Genomic DNA, 24,240 nt, shown 5'->3' with positions numbered 1-24,240 from the left:
CGTTCTCTAGTTATATGGACTCAGCCTTACTGAGTCGAGTAAAGACCCTGTTTTGTTTTTTGGGGTTTCTTTAGTAAGGCATTGATCTTGGTGTGCTTACAGCTCTCCAGGAAGGTCGTGGACTCGAAGGAGATGTTGATGGCCTTACGGAGATTGGGTGCAAAGGTGGCGCTAGCTTTATTGAAGATGTGGTGTGGACATGGGTCTGAAGGAGAGCCGGAGTGAATGGTGTTCATGATGTTGATGGTGTCGTCGTCGTTTATGCCGGTCCAGGTGAGCAGGGGGTCGGTGTGGGCAGTGGCGGTGGGGTCTGAGGTGTCGGTGGTTGTCAGGGCGGTCAGGTTGTTAAAGCTGTTGTGGATGTCTGCGATCTTGCGATGGAAGAAGGTGGCGAGGAAGTCGTACAGGTCTTGCGATGGTGGGATGTTGTTGGTGTTGGAGCTGGGGTTGGAGAGTTCCTTCAGGATGTGGAAGAGCTCTTTGCTGTTGTGTGCATTGTTGTTGAGTGGTTCCTTGAAGGAGGCCCTTTTGGCGGATCTGATAAGGTGATGGTGTCTGCGGATGGCGTTCTTATGAGCTTTGTAGCTGTCAGGTGTCTGTTCGTGGTGTCATTTCTTCTCTAGTGTCCGGCAGGTTTGCTTGGAGGCCTGGAGGTCTGCGGTGAACCAGCTGGCTTTCTTGTTAGAGTGTCTGTTGGAGGGTTTCTTGATTGGGGCAAGAGTGTTGGCGCAGTTGTCGATCCAACGTCTGAGGTTGCGGGAGGCTGTGTCAGCGTCGGTGGGGTCGGCGGGTGGGCTTTGGGCGAGGGTGGTGTTTAGCTGGTCTTCGGTGATTTTGCTCCAGCAGCAGTGGGGGATCTGTTGTGCGCAGAGGTGCGTGGTGGGTTTCCGGAAGGTGAAGTGGATACAGCAGTGGTCGGTCCAGTGGAGTTCGGTGGTGTGGCTGATGGTGATGTGGGGGCTTGCGGAGAAGTTGGAATCAAGCGTGTGGCTGGCGGAGTGGGTGGGCGATGTGACGAGCTGTCTGAGTCCGAGGTTGGTGAGGTTGTCAATCAGGGTGGTGGAGTTGGTGTTGTTGTTGTTCTTGAGGTGGAAGTTCAGGTCTCCAAGGAGGATGTAGTCCTTGGAGGCAAGGGCTTGCGTGCTGACGAAGTCGGCAAAGGAGTCGCTGAACTGGGGCCAGGGTCCGGGGGTCTGTAGACGAGAGTTCCTCTGATGGTGGTGTTGGGATCGGTGTGGATCTGGAAGTGCAGGTGTTCGGCGGTGCAGAGTGTTTAGTCGGTGCTAGTCGAGACCTTGAGGGTGTTCTATTGGACGATGATGATTCCACCTCCTACTCCATTGGTGCGATCCCTGCGGATGACCTTGTAGCTGTGTGGGATGGCAATGGTGATGTCAGGTGCCGAGGAGATGTTCATCCAGGTCTCTGTCAGGAAGGCGACGTCCGGGGAGGAAGTGTCGAGCAGGTCCCAGAGTTCGACGGCGTGTTTGAGTACGGAGCAGTGTGTACAGTAGTATGCATCTGAGGTGGTTGCGTCCTGTCATGGTGGACCGTTTGGCAGCTCGCAGGCTGGTGAAGCTGCAGCTCCGGCAAGAGAAGGGTCCTTGGGTGTGCTTGGGGCAGCCAGGAAGCAGGTGTGCGGTCGTCCGGTGTTGAGAGCGTGGAGGGTGTTGGCGTTGTATCGGCGTTGGGACTCATGGTGGTCACGGGGGCCAGGGGGTCTGGCGCTGGGCGCAGTCCAGGCACAGACGAGCGCAGACGGGCTTGCCTTAGGCGCTCCTTCGGTGTGCCAGTGGCGCGCCCACTGCGCATGGCCACACAGTGGCCGCCATATAATGGGAGGGAGGAGCAGCTGGGAGGCATGGCGGCGAATGGGCGAGTAGGGGGCCGAGGCCGCAGGGGACGCAGCGGCGGGAGAAAACGGGCAAGGAGCAGGGCACAGAAGGCAAAGGCAGGGGCACAAGGCAAGTAAAAAGAAGGGACACCGAGGAAAAAAGGGCACAGGGGGCAAGAACAGGACAAAGTAAATACAACAGCGGTACAATCAGTAATTAACAGACAACACAACCGAGGCAGAGGGGCCTCAAACTTACAGCAGTGGCGATGGCAGAGAGCATGGGGGCGAGGGCACACAGGTGGTGCTGTGCGGCGTGGGGGAGCGACCTGCCTGTGAACTATCTATCTATTTATCTATCTATCTATCTATCTATCTATCTATCTATCTATCTATCTATCTATCTATCTATCTATCTATCTATCTATCTATCTATCTATCTATCTATCTATCTATCTATCCATCTATCTATCTATCTATCTATCTACTTGACTGCCTATCTAGATATATGCAACCTTCTCCATGCAAGCGATACTATCTACGCATGCAACCCTCTCTATCTAGGTACCCATCTATGCAACCATATCTATGTAGCTATCTAGCTATCTATCTATGCAACACTACCTATGCAATGCTTTCTATCCATCCATCTACTTATGCAAACTATTTATACAACCCTATATATATATATATATAAATGTTAAATGTTAAATGTTGTATACTTGTAAAGCGCACAGCTGCCCCAGCAAAGGGGCGTCCCGGCGCTGTATACCGCTGGGGAACCCGTCCTGGCTTTCCCTGTGGGATGGTCCCTACTGGGAATCCCCAAGGTGGAGCCAGGCACCCCCGGCGTTGGTGGGGCCGTTGTGGAGATTAGGCAAGCTAATGCCCAGAGTTGCCGAGTGGGACCCCAGGTTAGAGTAGGCACCGAGGCGAGAATTGTCGAGTCCGCTGACCCTGGTCCACGACCCTGCCACGTCGGGAATTGAACCCTGGTCCCGGGCCGACTTCTGCTACCGGATCTGCTGCCTCTAACCAGTGAGCCACACCACTCCCCATATATATATATATATATATATATATTACCTACTGGCGGTCGCCAGTAGGTATATATAGTTAGGATTTTTTCTCTATGGGTTTTTTGAAAATTCTATGTCTAATAACTTTGGCGTTTGTGGACGGAATTGGCTGAAATTTTCAGGAAAATGGCACATTTTGTTTCTGAGCAGCCCTTGAAAATTTGGGGGGGGTTCGTCAAGGGGGGGCCGAGAAAAAAGGGGGGTCCCAAAACGTGTTTTTAACATTGAGTTTTCCATAGGGCGGTTGGCCTCACTTTTAGCCCGAATGGCTGAATGGATTTGCACGAAACTTGGCAAAATTGTAGGGACTGGTAGCCCGATGTGCCTTTTGTAGGTCTCAATATATGTGCTCCAGTGGATTTTGAGAAATTAACGTTTAAAAAAAGATATATATCTGTAACAGCGGACCGGTTAGCGCTCTGGTTCGCGGACTTTTCGCGCAACGGAGCTTTGTGAAGCGAAGCTGATTGGTTCTCCGGCGTCTGTCAACATTCCAAACAGTCCGTAGCGGCCGCCATCTTGTCTCTCGGTAGGATCGAGAGACAAGAGGAGGTCAAAACAAAGGGGGAAATAACTATAAGGGGGCATAGTAGATCCTCGCTGACCCCCTAGGTTTGATGTGGAGGTTTTAAAAGGGCCCCGCGGGGCAAAAAAAAATAATAAAAATAATAATTGAACGGCTGAATGGATTTGCACGAAACTTGGCAAAATATTAGGGACTGGTAGCCCGATGTGCCTTTGCTAGGTCTCAATATATGTGCTCCAGTGGATTTTGAGAAATTAACGTTCAAAAAAAGATATATATCTGTAACAGCGCTCCGCTTCGCGTAACGGAGGTTTGCGAAGCTGATTGGTCATTCTGTCACTGGGCTATAGTTGGGCTACATCTGGCTGATATTTGGGCTACATTTGTTTTTTTGTGTGTCTGGCGGCCATCTTTGGGCTACATTGGGCTACATTGGGCTTCATTGGGCTACATTCGGCTAATTAGCAAATAGCTCATCGCAAACTAGGAATGGTAAAGAATCGCTATTTATTCCTTAAAGTTCGCTATTTAGGAAATGCAAATAACTTTGATGATACATATGGCGGTTCATCTCTAACAAGATAAGAAGCATAGGGATAGATTTATGATGACTGGCGCATCACCAGGGATGTGTTAGTCATTCTGTGCCGCTGTTCCGTCACCTATGGTGTGCTGCATTTACAATGCGGCGCATCACGGGGCAAAAACAGCACAGATGCGTGATGTATCTGTGCCGTAAAGGTGGCGCATTGCTGGAGTTGTATCGCAAGTGTGATGAAGCTCCAGCAAGGGTCGGGGGTGCCCCTGTCGCAGGGTTTCTGTTCTCACACAGAACTGTGGACAGAGGATTGGAACCTCGGCGAATTAGGGTGTCCCAAAACTCACGTTAGTAATCAAAAACTATTTAGCAAGCTAGGTACAGTGTCACATTGGATATAACAAACTCTCAATGTTTAGACAATCCAGAATATGAACTTATAGTACCTCAGGATACGTGGAACTCATGAACAGTCGGTCGTTATATATTTCTTAGAAACCAGAACATGGAGTTAAGAAGAACACATGTGTATTTGAAATGTTTATTTACTAATGCCGTCTTCTCAGGCGTAGTACCTTAGATAATAAAAGTACACATATTATCAGTAGCAAAATTACCAGCATAGTTACTAGTACATAAAAAGTGAATGGTGATAGTATGTTAACATGCTGTAAATGAATAAGAGTTAGCAACACTTATAAGCAGCCGCGGGCCGTGGAGGGAGTTACGGTGAGGCATGGAGGCGGGGAGGGGGAGAAGCAGGGTGGAGAATACAAGTACACATATTATCAGTAGCAAAATTACCAGCATAGTTACTAGTACATAAAAAGCGAATGGTGACAGTATGTTAACATGCTGTAAATGAATAAGAGTTAGCAACACTTATAAGCAGCCGCGGGCCGTGGAGGGAGTTACGGTGGGGCAGGGAGGCGGGGAGGGGGAGGGGCAAGGTAGAGAGGGCTCCACCCTGCTTCTCCCCCTCCCCGCCTCCCTGCCTCACCGTAACTCCCTCCACGGCCCGCGGCTGCTTATATCTCACCCTCCCTAATACACATATTATATTATTTGCTAAGAAGGTCTCTTTGTGTTGGTTTAGGGCGTGCCCATACTTTAGTGTCTTAGATTTGAAGGAATCACATCAGCATACACCAGCTCTCTCTTCATGTGAACCGCATCAACTGTTGTGTATGTGTGTTCGGCAAAGCAATATAAAACCCGCCTCATGCCCAGAATTGGCAGAAGTTGCACTTATGTTATGAGTATGAAGTCGTGGAGATCAGACCTCATAACAATTCTGTACCGTGTTGTTCTTGAAACTTTAGCACTCGCTGTACAGATATAGTTTAACAAGTAAAGCAGATAGTAGACCAATAACATATTATTCTCATGTAAACCACGATGAACTACTAGGTGGAAAGCTAAAGCAACAACTAAATGTCGTGTGCAGAAGTTGCAAAAAAGGAAAAATGGCGTTTAAACCGGTAATGAGCCCATGCTAACTTAACACGGTGTAAAGATATCCAGGACCTAGATGACACCTCCTCATGATCCGGAAACGAACTGAATAAGATAATAGAAGTGCCATCTCATGAGAGCAGATTGCAAGTTTATATGTGGACGGTCCGCAAGGTAAAGCATTAAAAACTAGGAAAATTCAATGCTAAAGAAAAATAAAACAGCCAAGTACTTTATCGAGTCTTAAGCCAATAGGCAAGGTAAATAATAAAAACTTGACAATTAAGTCAATGAATTGTCAATGAAATGCTAGTACTCAGCATATGAAACATGAAAAAGGTCTATGACATAACTGTGTATGCAAAATAAGCTGCAACAGCCTCCAACAGGAAGTCACCGTCTTCATCCGAAAACAGTTCAGCCATCCAATTTAAAAGCGGAAAAGAACATACGTGCTCTCCCAGCACCGGATCCTCTATCACCATCAGAGGACAGCTCGGTGGGTTTTCAAGAAAGCTGTGTTCCAAGAAAGACTGTGCTGCCGCCAGTAAATTCCAGGGACCAAGTAGTCCATGCATCAATGCCACAGCCATAATCCTTTCGCCAGGACAAATCAACTCGTGAGTAATGATAGGAGTCATCAGCTGATTAAAGTCGACGTCAGGAGAAACCGGTCCGCAGAGACACAAATCAATGGCCCAATCGAAATCACAGGTCAGGCAGTGAAATACAGGCTGGACACAGGTGAAGTAGGAGAACCGAAAAGATAATCCATATGCCGTGCTTAATATCGCCAACGGCATTGTGCCATAATATTCTAGCATGCGATTGCGGAACAGTGTCAGCAGCTGCAGGGTCGGAGGTTGCATAGGAGGGACATCCATATTTAAAAATGTGAAAAAGTACAAGAGCGTCCGCTGGTAATGCAAGTAAAAATGCAATCCACGAACCAGAGTGGAGAAAATGGAATGAAAGGGAGCAGGGATGACTCCAAAGATTTTCTCAAATGAAGTCACGAGACCACTGGTAACAACTTTAAAAAAGTGTGCCAGGGATTTTGTGGAGGATGCGTTAAAGATAGTCGGAAACATGTTGCTGAAATTGAAAGGCAAACCTGTGTACGGGTGTTCGCTATGTGAAGTACGAAAGTTTCACGGGCCGAACTCAAGGCCACCTCTCTCTGAGACAAAAGAGCTCTTATTCTTGTCATGCTGTTGAAACGTGTCCCAAGGTTGGTATTTGTGGCCAGATTGAAAACTCCCTATGTTCATGTGTGGGAGGAAATAGAACATTTCTGCAGCAAATAACCCGTTCACTTACTGTTACGATAAAAGGAATACTTTTAATTAACTCAGAACAATCTTCATTATTGAGCATCAAATAACTACCATTTTCCAACAACTTGAACGTGGGGATGATAGCAGGAACTGGCGTGCCTTGCATCACGCAAGCCATATTTGGTCGCTGTTTGTTGCATGAATCGTGTAACTGTATGTGCCTACACATTAGTGAATGATCTGGCGTCTCAGTGCATTCCTCTCCATTCAGATAAACTTCTTGATCATCTTTGAAACATCTGTATGTGTATGGAAGCGACCAGACCTCATGAACAAAAGCACTACCTAAAGGTTCATAAAGACCTATTGGTATATATTTCATACAATTTGAAAACTTATATAAAGCAAAAGGCAGCGTTATTAAACCGTCGATAAGGCATGTTGCCAAAAAACCCGCAATCCTCTGCTGATGATGTCACTGAGCATGTCATGAATGATGTAATATGTGACATCATCAGTAGTGGATTATGGGTAATAGTATCTCTAGTTTACTCCCCTATAGCTGTCTTTCTTTTAACATAAGTGTGTGTTTCCTTCCCTTATACTTACTGTTTTTGGTTCGCTTCCAGTTCGCGTACCAGCGAGCGAACTAGGAAGCGAACTAAGAGAAATAGAGGTTGGCACAGTTCCAAATATTGTACCAATTTTTTAATAACGGGGAGGTAGTTCTGAAAAGAACTTTTTTTTTTATTTTTCTGAACATTTTTTTACTGTAAGGTTCCCGATTCGCGAAGCGGGAACGAAGAAAAAAAAATATTTAAAAAAATAATTATTCATAAACATATAAAATATATTTTTGGATTTAAAGAAGAATAAATTTTACAGCTACAGATATTAGCTGTTAAAAAACCAATGAAATTCACTGAAAAAACCATAGGTTATAGACCATATATAGTTAGGAATTAGCATTTACAAAACCTTGAAAATTCACTGAAAAAACCATAGGTTATAGACCATATATAGTTAGGAATTAGCATTTACTAAACCTTATTTTACTCACACAAAACCATTGAAATTCCATATATAGTTAGTTGCACTAACTATATATCGCGCACCCGCAATCCACTGCTGATGATGTCACATATTACATCATTCATGACATGGTCAGTGACATCACTGATGACATCACTGATGACATCTCAAATGACATCACTGATGACATCATCTAGTGTCTGTGTGTTTTTGTAAAGTTTAAATACGTTTTACATATTGAAGAATGACTGGATGTATGGAAGACTGAGTGTGTGTGTGGCTGGCTGGGAGGTGTGTGACTCTGTGCATATCAATGTGTACTTGTATCAGTGATTGTATAAGAGAGTAAGTATGTGTTAGTATATGTGTGAAAAGTATGGTGTTCTGTGTTTAACTATAGATGAGGAAATCGAAGTGTGATTGATTCTTCACAGGACTGACTAGGTGTATGAGTGCATATGATAGTGTTCTAATAATAACTGACTGTATGTATGAGTAATTGTATGGGTGAATGAGTGAATGTGTGTGTAGACGTACGAATCAGTGAGTGCGTATGTAGTAACTGGTATTGGTGTGTCATGATGTCATCAGTGATGTCATTTGGGATGTCATCAGTGATGTCATTTCAGATGTCATTAGTGATGTCATCAGTGATGTCACTGAAGTATGGTGTTCTGTGTTTAACTGTATAGATGAAGAAATGGAAGTGTGATTGATTCTTTACAGGACTGACTTGGTGTGTGAGTAACTCCATGGATGAGTGGCAGTGTGTGACTGTCTGCATAGGTGTATGAGTGCATATGATAGTGTTGTAATAATAAGTGACTGTATGTATGAGTTATTGTATGGGTGAATGAGTGAATGTGTGTGTAGACGTAGGAATCAGTGAGTGCGTATGTAGTAACTGGTATTGGTGTGTCATGATGTCATCAGTGATGTCATTTGAGATGTCATCAGTGATGTCATCAGTGATGTCATTTGAGATGTCATCAGTGATGTCATCAGTGATGTCACTGACCATGTCATGAATGATGTAATATGTGACATCATCAGCAGTGGATTGCGGGTGCGCGATATATAGTTAGTGCAACTAACTATATATGGAATTTCAATGGTTTTGTGTGAGTAAAATAAGGTTTAGTAAATGCTAATTCCTAACTATATATGGTCTATAACCTATGGTTTTTTCAGTGAATTTTCAAGGTTTTGTAAATGCTAATTCCTAACTATATATGGTCTATAACCTATGGTTTTTTCAGTGAATATATATATATATATATGGGGAGTGGTGTGTCGCTCAAAGGTTGTCCACCTTTGAGTAGCACACGAGCAGCAGCTTGATTTATGTGTAGGTGAGGACGGGGATCTGCTTGTAGATGCCACTCCGTAATGGATCTGCCCGACGCGTTTCGAAGCTCCATATGCTTCTCTTCAGGGGCTTTAACGGAAGTGGTGTGCACAACCGCTAACCCACTTCTCCATTTTCCATATGACACACCCACCAATGGGAGGCTCAAATGAGACTGTGTATTATGGGAAGTGTGGTGCGAAAAGCACACAATCAAGTCCTGTATGGACCCCGCAAGTGGGCCCATCCTCAATCCCGTGTACGGCTGCTGTTTCACTTCCGTGACGCCCAAGGGATGACGGGGTGGTGCATACTCCGCGGCTGGACGGCCGCGTATAAATTGTCGCTCCAAGGTTGTCCACCTTTGAGTAGCACACGAGCAGCAGCTTGATTTATGTGTAGGTGAGGACGGGGATCCGCTTGTAGATGCCGCTCTGTTATGGATCTGCCCGACGCCTTTCGAAGCTTCATATGCTTCTCTTCAGGGGCTTTAACGGAAGCGCTGTGCACATATATATGTGTTTGCAAGACTTTCTCTATCTCTTTTCAATCCTTCCTATCTATTTGTTATAACGTTTTACAAAAAAGCATTTGCAAAAGCAAGAGTCTGCCAGCCAACATGAGATCAATTGGCTTTTTAGGACTGGTATTAGCCAAGCCTTTTAATTTTACTAAACTTAGCTGAATAACAAAGTACATTTTCAACCAGACTTCATCGATTACTCTGTTACTGTCAGTCACATATTTCTTCCACCAACTTCAGTATGCATTATGGGGCAATGGATCAGCCCACTTCAGCCACTGGTTGACTTCACTAATTTTCTCTCACAAGGAGCACACTCACACACAAAGTAAATTCCTTCGGTCCCTATGGTAATATGTGCTTTTTATGAGACCAAAACATTACTTTTGCTTTTAGCCAATTTTTGTGAAGAGCCTCCCCAACAATAAAGTGTTGTTAAAACGAGGACAGAAAAAAACAAGAATTGCCAAAGCCAAATGCAGCCAGCACCAGGACTATTGACTCTGCCACTGCTTTTGTCATGTTGGTTCTGAGAAGACTTGCCAATCTTCCTATTTCTTCACTGAATCCTCCCCAGTAGAAAATCAGTTCTCATCATGTTTTGGTAAATATTATTCCTCGAGAAGTGGAAAAGACCCAATGGATGCGAAGTCCTGAAGGCCACTCCAGGAGACAATCTCCTAGGGTGTGGTTGAGGTTAATAGGGAATGTCATGAGTGATTGTCTTTTTTTAGACACTGAAGAAGGAACATGTTAAAAGAAGCCTGTCACTGAAGGCACTGAAGGAACAGGTAACTAAGGCATTACAGTGTCCAGTAGCTCATTTGTTAATTTGACAGGTAAGAGTAGAAATAACTGAAGAGTTTTAAGTGGCGGTCATGCCACAACTTCCGACAGTTGGAGTAGTCTGAGGGATTCCAAAAGTAAGCATTTGTCATGTTTCACAATAACATTCATAAAGTTGTGAAAATAGTTCATATATGAAATCTGTTCAATAGTTGCTCCTGCCCTACAGATATGTTGAATTAAATCGACTCGTTAGGCAATATGAGATCAACATATACCTGAATACATTGTGTCTCCTTTTCTACTCCTGGAAAAGTGTCTGTAAGTTTTATCAAGGACAGCTATTACATGATCCTGGCATTTGGATAAATTACAGGCCCCAATGTTGAATCGATGATATTTCCCAAGGTTGAGTACAACTAACACAATTTTTAAATCAAATCAGAAGTGCTCCTAATACTGAGAACAACTCAATTCTAGATGTTAAGTAGTAGTCGAGGACCTTAAACTTCAAATCGGTCAACATCAGTGCTGTAATCATCACAGTCCCGATGGAGCAATGGGCTGTGAAACATGAGGATGGGAGCTTCAACTCAGTGACAAAAGACCCTTGAGTGTAAGTGTGTTATATAAATCTTCAATACCATAACAATGTAAAACACACAGTGAGAAAAAAAAGAATTAGGACCAAGAACAGTACGTCTCTGGTACTGTATTGTGTACATTTTCTTTAAAGAGAAGTGAGAACAGATGACACAATCCTCAGTTAAAACCTATAATCTGTAGAATCAGTCCCAGTACCAAAGTCTGCTGGTTCTCCTAGAGGATGAGAGTTGACCTACAAAGGACTTTATGAGAATCGATTATTTTTCTGTCTTTTTTCCATCTCCCTTTTTAGGTCTGGGCCTAGCGTCACACTGCGCAGCCGAGATTTTTATGTCAATAGTATTGGGGGCTTAAACCCGCCCCTCTTCTCCATTGGCTGGCCTCGTAAATGCTGGCCAGCCATTGGAGAAGAGGGGCGTCACTCCGTTTAAGCCCCATCTTTTTGGGACTCGGGGTGTGTTTTTTATGTTCTTTCTCTCTGTGACGTCTTCAGTCACTCAAACCTAAAAACACGCCCCCGAATCCCAAAATGACCGCGTGTTTCTCCGAGGCATTTCTGCCTCGCCTCAGAGAAACGTGGTCGTGATTCTCCCAATATGGTCGTCCTTCTTGCCCTTCCGTTGCAGCCAAGCTTTCTCATGTGTGTCGTGGGGGCCGTTTTCGGCACCAAAAATGGCTTCTCTCGAACTCGCCGTTTCTTGTTTACTCGTGATTGTTGTGCCATTTTCTATATATTTTTTTCTATTGTAGACCTTGAGTTTTCCATGCCTCTAAATACCGTGGAACATGCCCTTGGAGTCCTTGGAGCTTATTTTAGCCTTTCGGAATTTTGTCCACCATCGCGTGGTTCCGGCATCTCCTGTCTCGGTCACGTCTGCGGCAGGCACTCTCACCTCCGCACCCTCGCCCCTGCAGGCCGGGCCTCGCTGGAAGTGCCTCTACCATATTGCGACGCACACCCACTCGATCCTCACCGGTATGGCTTTCAGTGCGTGCGCTTCCATAGTTACGGGGATCGGATAGGGTCCCAGGCCTGGCTTTACGCCGAGGTAGGGCGGCTCGGTCGAGTGGGCCCCTGCTCACGGCTGGTCCAACAGGCGGGGGGCTCAAGGGCACAGCATGAGAGGTTTGCAGCTGGAGAATTAGTGTTGGGCTGAGGTTAAATGCTGTCTTTGGGCACCAGTTGTGTCCTTGGTCTGCGTTGGTGCCCCCGAGGACAGAAAGAAAGAGAAGGGGAGGCAAAGAGAGAAGGGAGAGGGCAGAGATAGGGCAATAGGAAGAGGAGGGAGAGGGCAGAGATGGGGCGAGAGAGCAGATATGGGGTGAGAGAGAAGGGAGAGAGCAGAGATGGGGTGAGAGAGAAGGGAGAGGGCAGAGATGGGGCGAGAGAGAAGGGAGAGAGCAGAGATGGGGCGAGAGAGAAGGCACCTTTCCCTTTGCGGCCGGAAGTGGTCTGCTTTTCTCTCGGGCTCAGGAAGGCTGCTGCTGACAGAGACGACTTGCTTTACCCCATTGCCGTGCTGATCAACGAGCTGCGGAATGAGGATGTGCAGGTAAATCTTCGGGGGGAAAAGAGAATGGTGGTCTGCCGAGGTTTAGGGGCATGGTAGAGGGCAGTGGCGTAACAAAAGCTTATGGGGCCCCCCTGCAAGGTGTGATGACAGGGCCCTGCTCAACTACATGCAATCTATGTCCCTCATCTATCACATTTGCAAGGACTTTCAGAACCGTTCAACATATAAACACTTTCAGCAGAACTATTCCCAGATTACACTCTCAATCTGCAGGCTGTGGATTGAGACTGTGATGTACCTCAAGTGAAAAAGGCCTATAGGCTGCACACATTAAATGGCATCGACCAGATGGGTAGGTATGTTACTGATACAAGAAAGAGAGGCATCTTCAATAAATTACTATTGTTCTTAGTGTATGCAATGCTTGTACTGGTAGAGAGGAAATTAGAATATCTAAAAATGATCTTTTATTTAAGTGAGAAAATGGCAGAGCCAGAAAACAAACAACTTTATACAAGAATGAAAATCATTCAATCAGGAAGCTTATGTAGTGCACACACAAAAAGCACCAAGCACTGAGTAATGACAAGCTCAATACTTTGTTTCAGGATTTGGGTACATGGTAACCAGAAACCGTAAGGCTTTTTATTAAATCATAATCACGTGTTTGAAGATGATGGTGCCTCTGTCTGAGGCAGCCAGTCTATCTAATACGCAAAAGTCTAAACCCTGGTTTAGTTTGTCCATTTATTACCAAAGACAGATGTGTAGAACAACAGAGAGAAGATGGAGGGAGAGAGAATTTGAGGAAAACAAGCTTGCTGTAGGAAGCATCTGCAGCTCCATTCGCAACAGGAAAAAGCTGTATTACACTACTACTATAATGGAAGCCATAACATTGAGCTGCTAGGGGGTTCAGTTACCTTACTCATCCATTAGGCCTCTTCCTGATGGCGTTGCCTTCACAGATTTTGGTACCCAACAGGGACTCTTGCATTTCAACACAAGATCATTATAATCCAGCACAAAATATGAATAATCTCTAGTCAGGAACTCAAAAGTTTTCTCCTTATTTCACTGGCTGAGGCACTGTTGAGTCCTTGCCCAGCAGCATGTTGTGTTATCTGTTCCTTATATGGCAAGGTGTGGTCTCAAAATAGATTAAAACAGCTATTGTGACTGTCCACATTAATAAAAGAAGGTCTTCCCATGGATTTTTGACCTTGTTCCTATTTGCCGGTCTCAGCCAAGTGTCTGTGGGAGTGGTACATGAAATGATACAGAAGCATGTTTGTACGTTTTACCTATTCAATGAATGTTAATTAGGATTTCAACTGGGGCATGGTACAGAGACAGTCATTTCTTTTGTGCTTGAACCTGTCCATGTGTCATATGATACAATAGATCACTGTGTTCTTCTGGAAAGGGAGAACTTTTCCCAATGGATTTGAGGTACAAAACTTGGCTGTATTCAGCTTTAGACTGGGTTTAGTGATTAAGATAAGTATCCCATGGTGAGGGAGCTTTGTTTTTGCGCTGCCACAAGATTCTGCAGTTTATCAATTGCTTTTTAATGGGTATAAACTTTCAACTGGACTAGACTAGACTTTCAGCACTAAATAGATGACAGACAAATAAGAGTTCATCTGGAGGAAGGTAGCTGCCAGGCTTTGTTCCCACATTCTGACTGGCTCACAGAGATTGTGGCCTCTTGGTGGCAACATTTAATCCTGGAATCATTACCTTCATCCAAGAGCCTTCATCAGCAACCACACAGAGCACAGAATTAGCTGTTGTTTTGCACATGCCTTCTTGTCAGTCAACGGAAGACAGCAAATGCCTTTAAGAAAACCCTGATCACTTGAGTATGCTTGAGTATCAGTACACTTAAAAAGGAGTTTAGCTCCAACTGTCAGTGTTCCACAGTGTTTAGTTGCAGTACAGAACCTCTCCAGCTCTTCTAAGCATCCCCAATTGTTCTTCTGCTCACCACTGCTCCACATTTTCTCCTTGCCTTCCCTTTAGTGTGTACTCTTCCACTCTTCTAGATTTCCTAGTATTTCAGTTCCAAATGGTCCTCTTTGCCTTTTAAGTGCCATTATGCTATTTTTCTACTTGCCTACTATATTCAGCCCGAGTCAGACAGATACCTTTATTACCAGGCATTTTCAGATCAGAATTTCAACAAACAGTGCATCAAAACAGGCTTCTGGTTTCTTTGCTATCACTGCCTAGTCTGCAGCTGGTCAACTCTACTGCTGATTAGCATTTCACTCCAGAACCATTAGTATTGGCAATTTCGAAGACCAATCTTGAAAGGCAGAAATTAGACTGCCATCATCCTGAGGCTTGGTGCTCCCTCTTGTAAGCTAGGCGGCATGCACCATTTTAGAGTGAGGGTGGTTGTATTCCATCCCCTCATGTCTGACAATAGAGAGAGAGAGTAAATAACAGCTTCTTGTGGGGATGAGAGTAAGTAAACCAGCTTTCAGTGGCAGAAAAATGGAAATTCCACAAAATGGAGGCGCTATTTCATCTTAATCTCTGTTTTCTTGGCGGGAGTTCCTTATGGCAGCATCATGAACCATCTCTACCGTTAAGATCCTAAATGTATATACTAACCATCAACTCTCTTTAGGTCCCAAAATTAGAACAGAAGTGAAAAGTTTAGTCCAGACTGGCCTGAAATTGTGTTCCGTTCTTGGGCTCAACGAATAGGGCTGCATTTATGAGGGTTAACATTTATTTTGTATGGTCTATGATAATGTCCTTCAAGACAAAATAATTGCTGGACAGACCAAGCTATGTGATTGATTTACAGAGTAAAGAAAGCAGATTATGCTGTGCTTTATGGAATTAAAGGTACTATATCCGGCCCATACAGCTACTTATTACAAAGGTGATTTGTGCTTTAAAAAGTCATTAGAAGATGCTGCCCCAGAAGACATTTGCGATATTCAGCTCCAATGAGACCTATCTCGCTGAGATACTGTAAAAGTCTTTCCAGTGGAGCCTTCTTTGCCATCTTTGTGGTTTCCCTATGTTACATATTGCCTTCGGAAAACTGGGCAACTGAGAAACTATTTAAAACCAGCCATTTCTAGAAAATGTATAGCTAAGGATGAGTTACTGCTCTACCGGGTAATGCTGTTCTTTGTACAGTGGCCACCACTCTACATACATGCACATTCTGCATAATAGAAAACCAGAATGTTAATCTATATTTGTAATAGGACATGCTCAGTTTTCGCCTTTGTATTGGACTCCTCTGCACGTTTCCCCTTCCTGTTGCTACTCTACCGATTTGTATCTTCTCCTACTAACATTCTCCCTCAAGTGGCCTTCTCTTTTTACTCTCTCCTTCGAATCTTCCCTGTCCTATGGTTTTCCACTCCCTATCTCTGTCTTTTGTCTCACCCTCTCTTCTATGCTTTTTTTGTCATCGCTCCTCCACTTGGTTGTTTGTCTTTTCTCCCTTCCATATTACTCGTCTCTGTGTCACCTGTTTTCTTCTCTCACCTCTCCCTCTCTTTCTCATGTCCCTTTATCATCACTGCTACCTTTTCCTATCAGTTAATTATTGATTATATATACATATGTCTCTTTATTAGCTCTTTCACTCTTGCTCAGCTATCTCTCACTCACATAACTATCATTTAATTACTTCTTTTCTACCTCTTCTCTATACCTGTCTCTTTATATTATGCCTGTCCCTTTATCAACTTGCTATCTCTTTCCCCCTCTGCTCTCTTTCTAACCTGTCTCTGTATCACCATGCTCTCTCCTATCTCCCCACCCTCTCTGTTCTTTCTCATCTGTACCTGTCTCCTAATGTACCCTAATCTCTCTCCCCACTGTCTTTTTGTCACCTGTCTCTTGATCATGTCCACCATCACTTCGCCCCTCCCTATCGCTCTCTGCTGCTGCCCCATTCCCACCTGCTGTTGCTTAATTTCCTCTTTTAGCTTGTCCCTTTCTCACCTCTCTTTCTCATACCTGTACGTCTCTTTCTCATCCCTCTCTTTTGTGACTACTAATGCTCTCTCAAGGCTATTGCTTTCTTGGCTGTCTCTTTATAGCCTCTCTCATCTGCCACCCTTTTTACTTCTCTCAGTTGACTTTCACCGGTCTTCATCTTGATCGAATAGCTGTCTCTCCCTATCTCTGTCTCTTCTACTCTTCAGTCCTATGTCACTCTCTTGAACACTCTCTCCAACAGCATCTCTGTCTCTTCTACTCTTCAGTCCTATGTCACTCTCTTGAACACTCTCTCCAACAGCGCTTGAATTAGGAGCTGTTGGAATCTGTGACGGAAGACGTACCGACCTTTGCACATCACGTTATTCGAATTCTTCTAAACCAGAATCGGAAGAAATCTTCTTCTTGCCCAGGTGGTTCTTAGCGCACTGATCCTCGTATAGCTGCCGCTCCTTAGGCCCGCCCTTAAGGTCCAACGTTGTTGTTCCTTGAAACGACCTGTGAATATCGTTTTAAAGATTCAAGAGACTTTGGAAGGTTTACCTTCATCTGATTAACCTGCAGAATTTGTGAGCTACGCCTCAGAAATCTTGAAAATCTGAACCGGCCTGGCCCCTCAGTGAAAACCACTATGGGGGTCAGTTTTTAGCCTTTCCCACCCCCCTTTGAACGGTGGTGACTACTACTTCTGTTGTGTATCTTCCCACCCCGTGGTACCTCTTCGCCCTGACGAAGGTGCGGCCTAATCCGGGCCTTACACCGAAACGCACGTTGGCGTATTTCCTGCTGATGGCAGATCTTCATCTGATCTAGATGACCTTATCCATTCTGTGTCTGCCTCACCTTGTGCTTTTGTCAGTGCAACATTGTCCATCTTGATTGCATCCTTAGGCATTGTTGTACCGTTTGTATGTGATGTATGAAAGGAATTTTGAATGAAAGATAGTGGAAAGGATATGAATGTGGACTGAGCTTTGAATTGAGATGTGTGTGTGGGACCCCTGTTTTCCTTGAAATTATTTGTTATATATGTAATGTCTTTTTTATCTAAACCAAAAAAAATTCTGAAATCTTTAGAAAACATTTCACTGACCAAATGGCTGACAAATAAGTCTTTATGTGTATTTGGCTCTAATACTCTTTGCTGACACCCAATTGTGAATTCTAGGATCCTCGTGTAGGACCTTTTATAGACTATAAGGGCAGGGTACTGTGTTTGATTCTTTTTTGCTGGTTTACCCCTCTGGCCTGCCCTTAATCAAAAAATCCCCGATTGGGAACCCCCTTCTATTTTGTTGCTATGTCATTCTCCATCCCACTCACCTGTCTTCCCCTCCCAGCCCTTCTCCCTCTCCCATGCCCCCGTCTGTGTGTCCTTTAAGCTGCCTCTTTCCCATATGCCTCTATATCTTTATCACTTCTCACACAAATCTCTCCTTCCATACCTCTTATCTGTGTTCAACTTATCTCCCTCCCAACAACTGGCTGTCTCTTTCTCAGCTGTCTTTCTTTCTTACTGTTCTGGATCTATCATTTCTCTCCCCTTCTCTCAATAACTGTCTCTCGCTTGTCTTCTATCTCTCTCACATCTGTCTCCTCCACACATTTATCCTCACTTGTCATTTATAACATGGCTGTCTTTTTACCAACTCCCATCGCACTCACCCTGTCTCTCTTTCTCTCTCTCAGCTATTACTTTCCTTCCCGCAGTCTCTTTTGTACCTTTTTAACTGGAGTCTCCTCTATCTCTCCCCATGGTGTTTCACCTGTCTATTACTCACACACCTGTCTTTTCTCTGTCTCTCTAACCTGTTCCTTTCTCACATGCTTGCTTCTTTATCACCCCTCCACTCTAATTCTCTGGCTGCTGTCTCGAGTCTATTTCTGCCTCACACCTGTCTCTTCTCTCATCTGCCTTTTTCTCACCTCTCCCACCGTTCCACCTCTCTCTGTAACCTGTTCTTTATTATCTCTCATTAATTTTTGCACTTCTCTCTCCCTCTTTCTCCCTCTTACCTGTGCCTTTTAAGTGCTTGCTTTTACTCTTTTGCCATTCTCCTTCCCTGAGTTGTCTTTCCCCTCTCTCCTCTCACCCTAGGCTCTCCTTCCTCACTTGCAGGATGGAGGCCTGTTTACCCCGGGGGCCCCCTCTGCCAACATCGTTTCGTTTTGCTAGTTGTTTACGTGTTTCACAGTGCTGGGATATTCCCCGTACAACAGGCTTCAGCGAGGCAGCAGCTGCTGTGTTTTTTCCTGAAGCCCTTGCAAGAAGGCTTCGGAAGAAGAGACAAGTGGATGGGGGCCCCCTCCAGAGCAAAGGTTCCCGAGGGCCCCCCGCACTGCGTGGCCTGCGGGGGCCTGTGTTACGCCCCTGGTAGAGGGTATGTCTATCTTGGTGGGGGAGAGGTGGTACCGGGAGCATAGACTGGACTCACCTAGGATACCTCAGTGGTTGGCCTTGGTGTGAGGGAATGAATGGGGTCCGGTGTCGGTGTCCATTAGCTCTGTGAAACCATAAAAAAGAAAATTGGGGTCCGTTTTTTTCTGTGCCTCTGTTCCCTGCTTGTAATCCGGTTTTTGTGCCCCTGTTCTCTGCTTGTGCCTCTGTTCCGTGCTTGTGCCTCTGTTCCAGGCTCGTGCCTCTGTTCCCTGCTTGTGATCCGGTTTTCATGCCTATGTTCCCTGCTTGTGATCCGGTTTTTGTGCCTCTGTTCCCTGCTTGTGCCTCTGTTCCCTGCTTGTGCCTCTGTTCCCTGCTTGTGATCCGGTTTTTGTGCCACTGTTCCCTGTTTGTGCCTCTGTTTCCTGCTTGTGCCTCTGTTCCATGCTTGTGCCTCTGTTCCCTGATTGTGCCTCTTTTTCATGCCTCTGTTCCCTGCTTGTGATCCAGTTTTTCGTTCCTCTGTTCCCTAGGGCGTTACTGGACAGAGAGCTGTGTGCGTGTGTGTGGCTCTGTGTGTGTGTGGCTCTGTGTGTGTGGGGATCTGTGAGTGGGGGGCTCTGTGTGTGTGTGGGGCTCTGTGTGTGTGTGTGTGTGGGGGGGCTCTGTGTGTGTGTGGGGGGGCTTTCTGTGTGTGTGTGTGTGGGGCTCTTTGTGGGTGGGTGCAAATGCAATAGGTCTCGCGTTTGCGAGAGATTAAACTATTGACATTGTAAATGACAATGCCATTTATTTATCTGTTTTCAAAACCAACACATAAATAAAAAGTTTGTCATTTACAATGCCAATCGCTCTAACTTTGGCAAAGGCAAGACCGTTGCATTGTAAATGCTTGTTCCTATAAAGTAATTATCATGCTGGGAGTGGCCAGAGATCCGCAGCACATGAGGATCTTACAAAAACAAATCTTAATATATATTTTGGATTGTTTGAGGAGGCCACTCTTGGCTCCGCTCCCAACCTGTCTAGAGGAAGATTCCTGAAAGCAGAAGAAAATAATCCTACGGGAAGACTTATACGTCGGAAAAGCAACCAGTGACTTGTCAGATAATAAAGTAGCAAAACACATAAGTTAATGATTGACAAAGATGCTCTGATAAAAAGGAAGCAGTAAACTCTGTAGTCAGCTTAAAGACATATGTAAAAATAGATCAAGGAATCCCTCACTTGTTGGAGGAGAAATAATTAAATATAGCCTCTGAGTGCAGAGTTTTGAATCCATCAATTGGCAGACTGAGAAATAAAAAGAAGCTTTAAAACATTGGTGGATGGCTGTAGTTTTGGATATTGTTTTACAGTTGTTCCTAATAACTCTATAGATGTATGTAACATGGGTTCCTAGCTTGACTGAGAATGCATGTCAATCTGTGAAATATGCACTTCAGGAGAAGTGGTTGGAGGTGTTGTAGTTGTGAGACAAGTGAGGTGTGTATGTGTGGGTGTACGCCTGTGCGTGTGTGTGTGCGTAACATGTTGCCGTGGATTTTGTGCACAGTGGCAATGGTTCTGTTTTTTTTTTTTATTAAAGGTTCATTGCAATAAACATCAGTAATACTTTGAAAGGTACAACATAGAGCATTAGAATCAAATCTGTACAAAAGACTACAAAAATACATGAGATATTCCAAAAAAATATACATTCTATTCATAATAATAATTTAGTAAACGTGGCTAGAATATTAAAAACTGTTATGAGAATTACATATAGATATAGTGATAAAAGGAGAGACTTTGATCAAGTACTATTTACATAGCATTTCTATCTTCCCTCCATTTCAGTATGGGCGCCCATATTCGTCTTCCCATCTCTCGTTTTTTAACTCCTTTAAACTCATACAGACAGGACTCAGATGCAGAGAAGTCTTGATAACCACATCTGAAAGGAGGGGGCGTTTTCATCTTTCCAATTTGCCGTGATCAAAATTCGCATAACTGCCACTGACAGGAAGACAAGGGCTTCCTCATCTTTTCCAAGACCCAGTTTTGAGTCATTACCAATCAGAACCAATGTCGGGGATAGGTCGATCTTATGACCTAGCAGCCCCTCCCAGAATTTGGAAATCTCCACTTTAAGAGGATCTAACCTCACACAAGAAACGAACATGTGATTTATATCGGCTTGGTGTGAGCCACATCTGGGGCAGCAGTCGTCCTGTCTAACACCCCACTCAAATAGTTTTGACGGGGTATAATACAGCTTAAATAATGTCTTAAAATGCTGAGCCCTTAGATTTGAAGATCGAAAGAGCTTTTTATTCAATTCTATGGATAGATCAATATCTACATCAGGGTTATTCAGCTTCACGGCCCAGCCACTCTCTGTTTTCTCCATGTCATCCTGAATCTCATTTATTAATAGATTATACAGTGTTTTAATCTTTCTACATCCTCTATCCAATACCTCCAGTACCGTAATATCACTTTTAGGCTTTAATTTAGGTCTAAGGCCACGCAGCTTTCGGGCTATTTGTTCATATAGGAGCCACTGAGTACTTGGGATGTTAAACAGCTTTTGCATGTCCTCAAACCCTCTGATCTTATCACCCTCCATTAAGTCTTCAACCCTTTTAATCCCCATTCTCTTTCATTCCTGGAGACTTCTATCTGACCTTAAATGTGGAAAGAGGCAAGAGTTGGCCAGGAGATGGTATGAGTTAAATTTAGGGACTTTGAAATGTTTCAAAATGGATTTCCACAAAGACCATGCCCCTAATAAAGTCTTAAGACGCACCTTTTTATAGAACCTACGCTCTACTTCGCGGAGTAAAAGTCCTGTAGCATTTTTCCCTAACAATAATTCATACAGTGGGGGAGGGCTTTGAGTCCCAAGATCGGAGTTCCCCTCAACAGAAATGGCATTAGTCTGGAGTAATGTATGCATTTGTATTAAGAAACACGACCAGTGGTACAGCCTAAGATTAGGAAGTGTCATTCCGCCTCTTTCCCTTGGTAATGACATCAGGTTGGTAGAGCGTCTGATCTTACCGTACTGCCATATGAATCTTATAAAGGCTGATTCCAATTTATTCATTATTTTATCTTCTACAAAAAGTGGTATCGCCCTAAATAAGTATAGGACTTTTGGAAACATTACCATCTTTAGAGCGTTTACTCTACCAACCAGAGAAAGAGGTAAAACGTCAAATCTTCTTAATTCTGCCTCTATGGTTTTAATTAAAGGGAGATAATTTTCTTCTACTATTTTTCCCACCGTTGCATTGATTTTTACCCCTAGATATACCGCGGAATCTACAAATCGGGTGTCTGACTTTACAATATTATTTGAGCATATTATTTGAGTCTTAGATTCATTTAAAAGGTATCCAGAACTTAGCCCAAACGTCTTTGCCATTTCAACCAAAATAGGTAAAGTCTGTTGGGGGTCCGTTGTAATTACGGCTAAATCATCAGCATAAGCTAACAGTTTGTTTGTAAAGCCATTACAGATCACCGGGGGAATATTTGGATTTTCTAGTATTTTCTGTATAAAGGGATCGATATATAGAGAGAACAGAATGGGGGAACAGGGACAGCCCTGTCGTGTCCCTCTCTTTATAGAGAATGTATCTGATTTTTCCCCCATAGCAATTACTCTCGCAGTCGGATTCATATACATTGCTCTAAGAGCCCTGATGACTTTTTCCCCAAATCCTCTCCCAGCCAATATCCCCCAAAGAAAGCCCCAATCCACACAATCAAACGCCTTCTCGGCATCCAGCAGGATCATGGCCAACTCCCCCCCCCCCGTGGCATTCTGAGCATCAAACAGACCTATAGCTCTACAGGTATGGTCGGTTGTCCCCCTACCCGGGACAAACCCATGCTGCCACGGGGAGACGAGGTCGCCAATAATCCTGCCTATTCGCCTAGCCCAGATCTTTGAATAGAGCTTAGTGTCGGCATTGATCAGGGATATCGGCCGATAAGAGCCTGGCTTCTCAGCTGGCTTACCTTTTTTGTGGAAGATTACAATATTCGTTTCCCTCCATGAATCGGGCACAACACCAGTATACAAAATACCATTAAATAGATCCACTAACATTGGGACAATCACATGCTCTAAGGTTTTATACATTTCCAGCGGTATCCCATCGGGGCCGGCGGCTTTACCAGAAGCTAGTTCTCTCAGGGCGGACAGCACTTCAATATAAGATATATCTTTGTCCAGGTCTGTTCTAGTTTCCTCCTTCAGACACGGACCGTTATCTGGGTAACTTTGGACTAACCTGTTCCCACCATTTCCCGCATCGTACAGTGCTTTATAGAAATTATTAAATACTTTTACAACATCCTTAGTTTCTGTGAATGTATTACCATTTTCAACAACACGTGCAATATGATTCTTTGATTTTTCCTGTCTTAGCCGAAGTGCGAGGACTCTACCCGCTTGCTCTTCCGTTTCATACCTCTTTACTCTAGACGATTGAAAATCCCTTACTGCCCTTTGTGTTACTTCCCTCTGTATATTAGCTTTAATAGTCAATAGAATATTATGGCTTTCCTTACCATCTCCTCCAGTGGAGATATCTGTGATATGTTGTAGTTCAGCGGTGGAGAGTTTACCCATGAGTTTCTCTACCCCCAACCTATCCTCCTTCCTGAGTCTTGAGGAACAGCTAATCGTCTCGCCTCTCAGAGCAGCTTTGAAAGCCTCCCAGACCCCATTTCGTGATGCACTATACCTATTAGCTGCAAAGTATTCTTCCGCCCACTTATTCATATGTTCAACAAACCTATTATCTGCTAACAATCGCCTTTCAAAAGACCATGAGGTTTTAGTTCTCTCGCCTCTTCCCACGTTGTATGTAAGTAATAGTGAATTGTGGTCAGAGATCACTCTTGGCAGTATGCTGATCTCAACCTTCTCTATTTCTGTATTGGATATCAGGATATAATCTAATTTTGAATATTTCTGCGCTGGGTATGAGAAATATGTATAACCAGGATTCTGGGGTTCTTTTGTTTGCCAAACATCTAACAGCCCGTGTGATCTAGTGAGAGCTTTGAGTGACCTAAAAACTCGAGGTTTTCGACCATTGTATGATGTATGATTACCCCAGTCTATGGAGATATTAAGATCACCTGTGACTACCAAGGGAGTGGACCAGCCGGCCAACTCTGTTTCTAAATAGTCAAAGATTTCAGGGTCATCATCATTTGACCCATATATTGTACAAATTGAGAAGCCTAGCTCCATTTCGACAATTGCCCATCTCCCATTACTATCCGTTCTAACTTTTTTGGTCTTGCCCAAGGTGGATTTTGCTAATATGGCGACTCCTCTGACCATTGACGATTGGCTTG

This window comes from Lissotriton helveticus, chromosome 7 (assembly GCF_964261635.1).
Source record: "Lissotriton helveticus chromosome 7, aLisHel1.1, whole genome shotgun sequence".
Classification (NCBI taxonomy): Eukaryota; Metazoa; Chordata; class Amphibia; order Caudata; family Salamandridae; genus Lissotriton; species Lissotriton helveticus.
Note: the sequence above shows the minus strand (reverse complement) of the source record.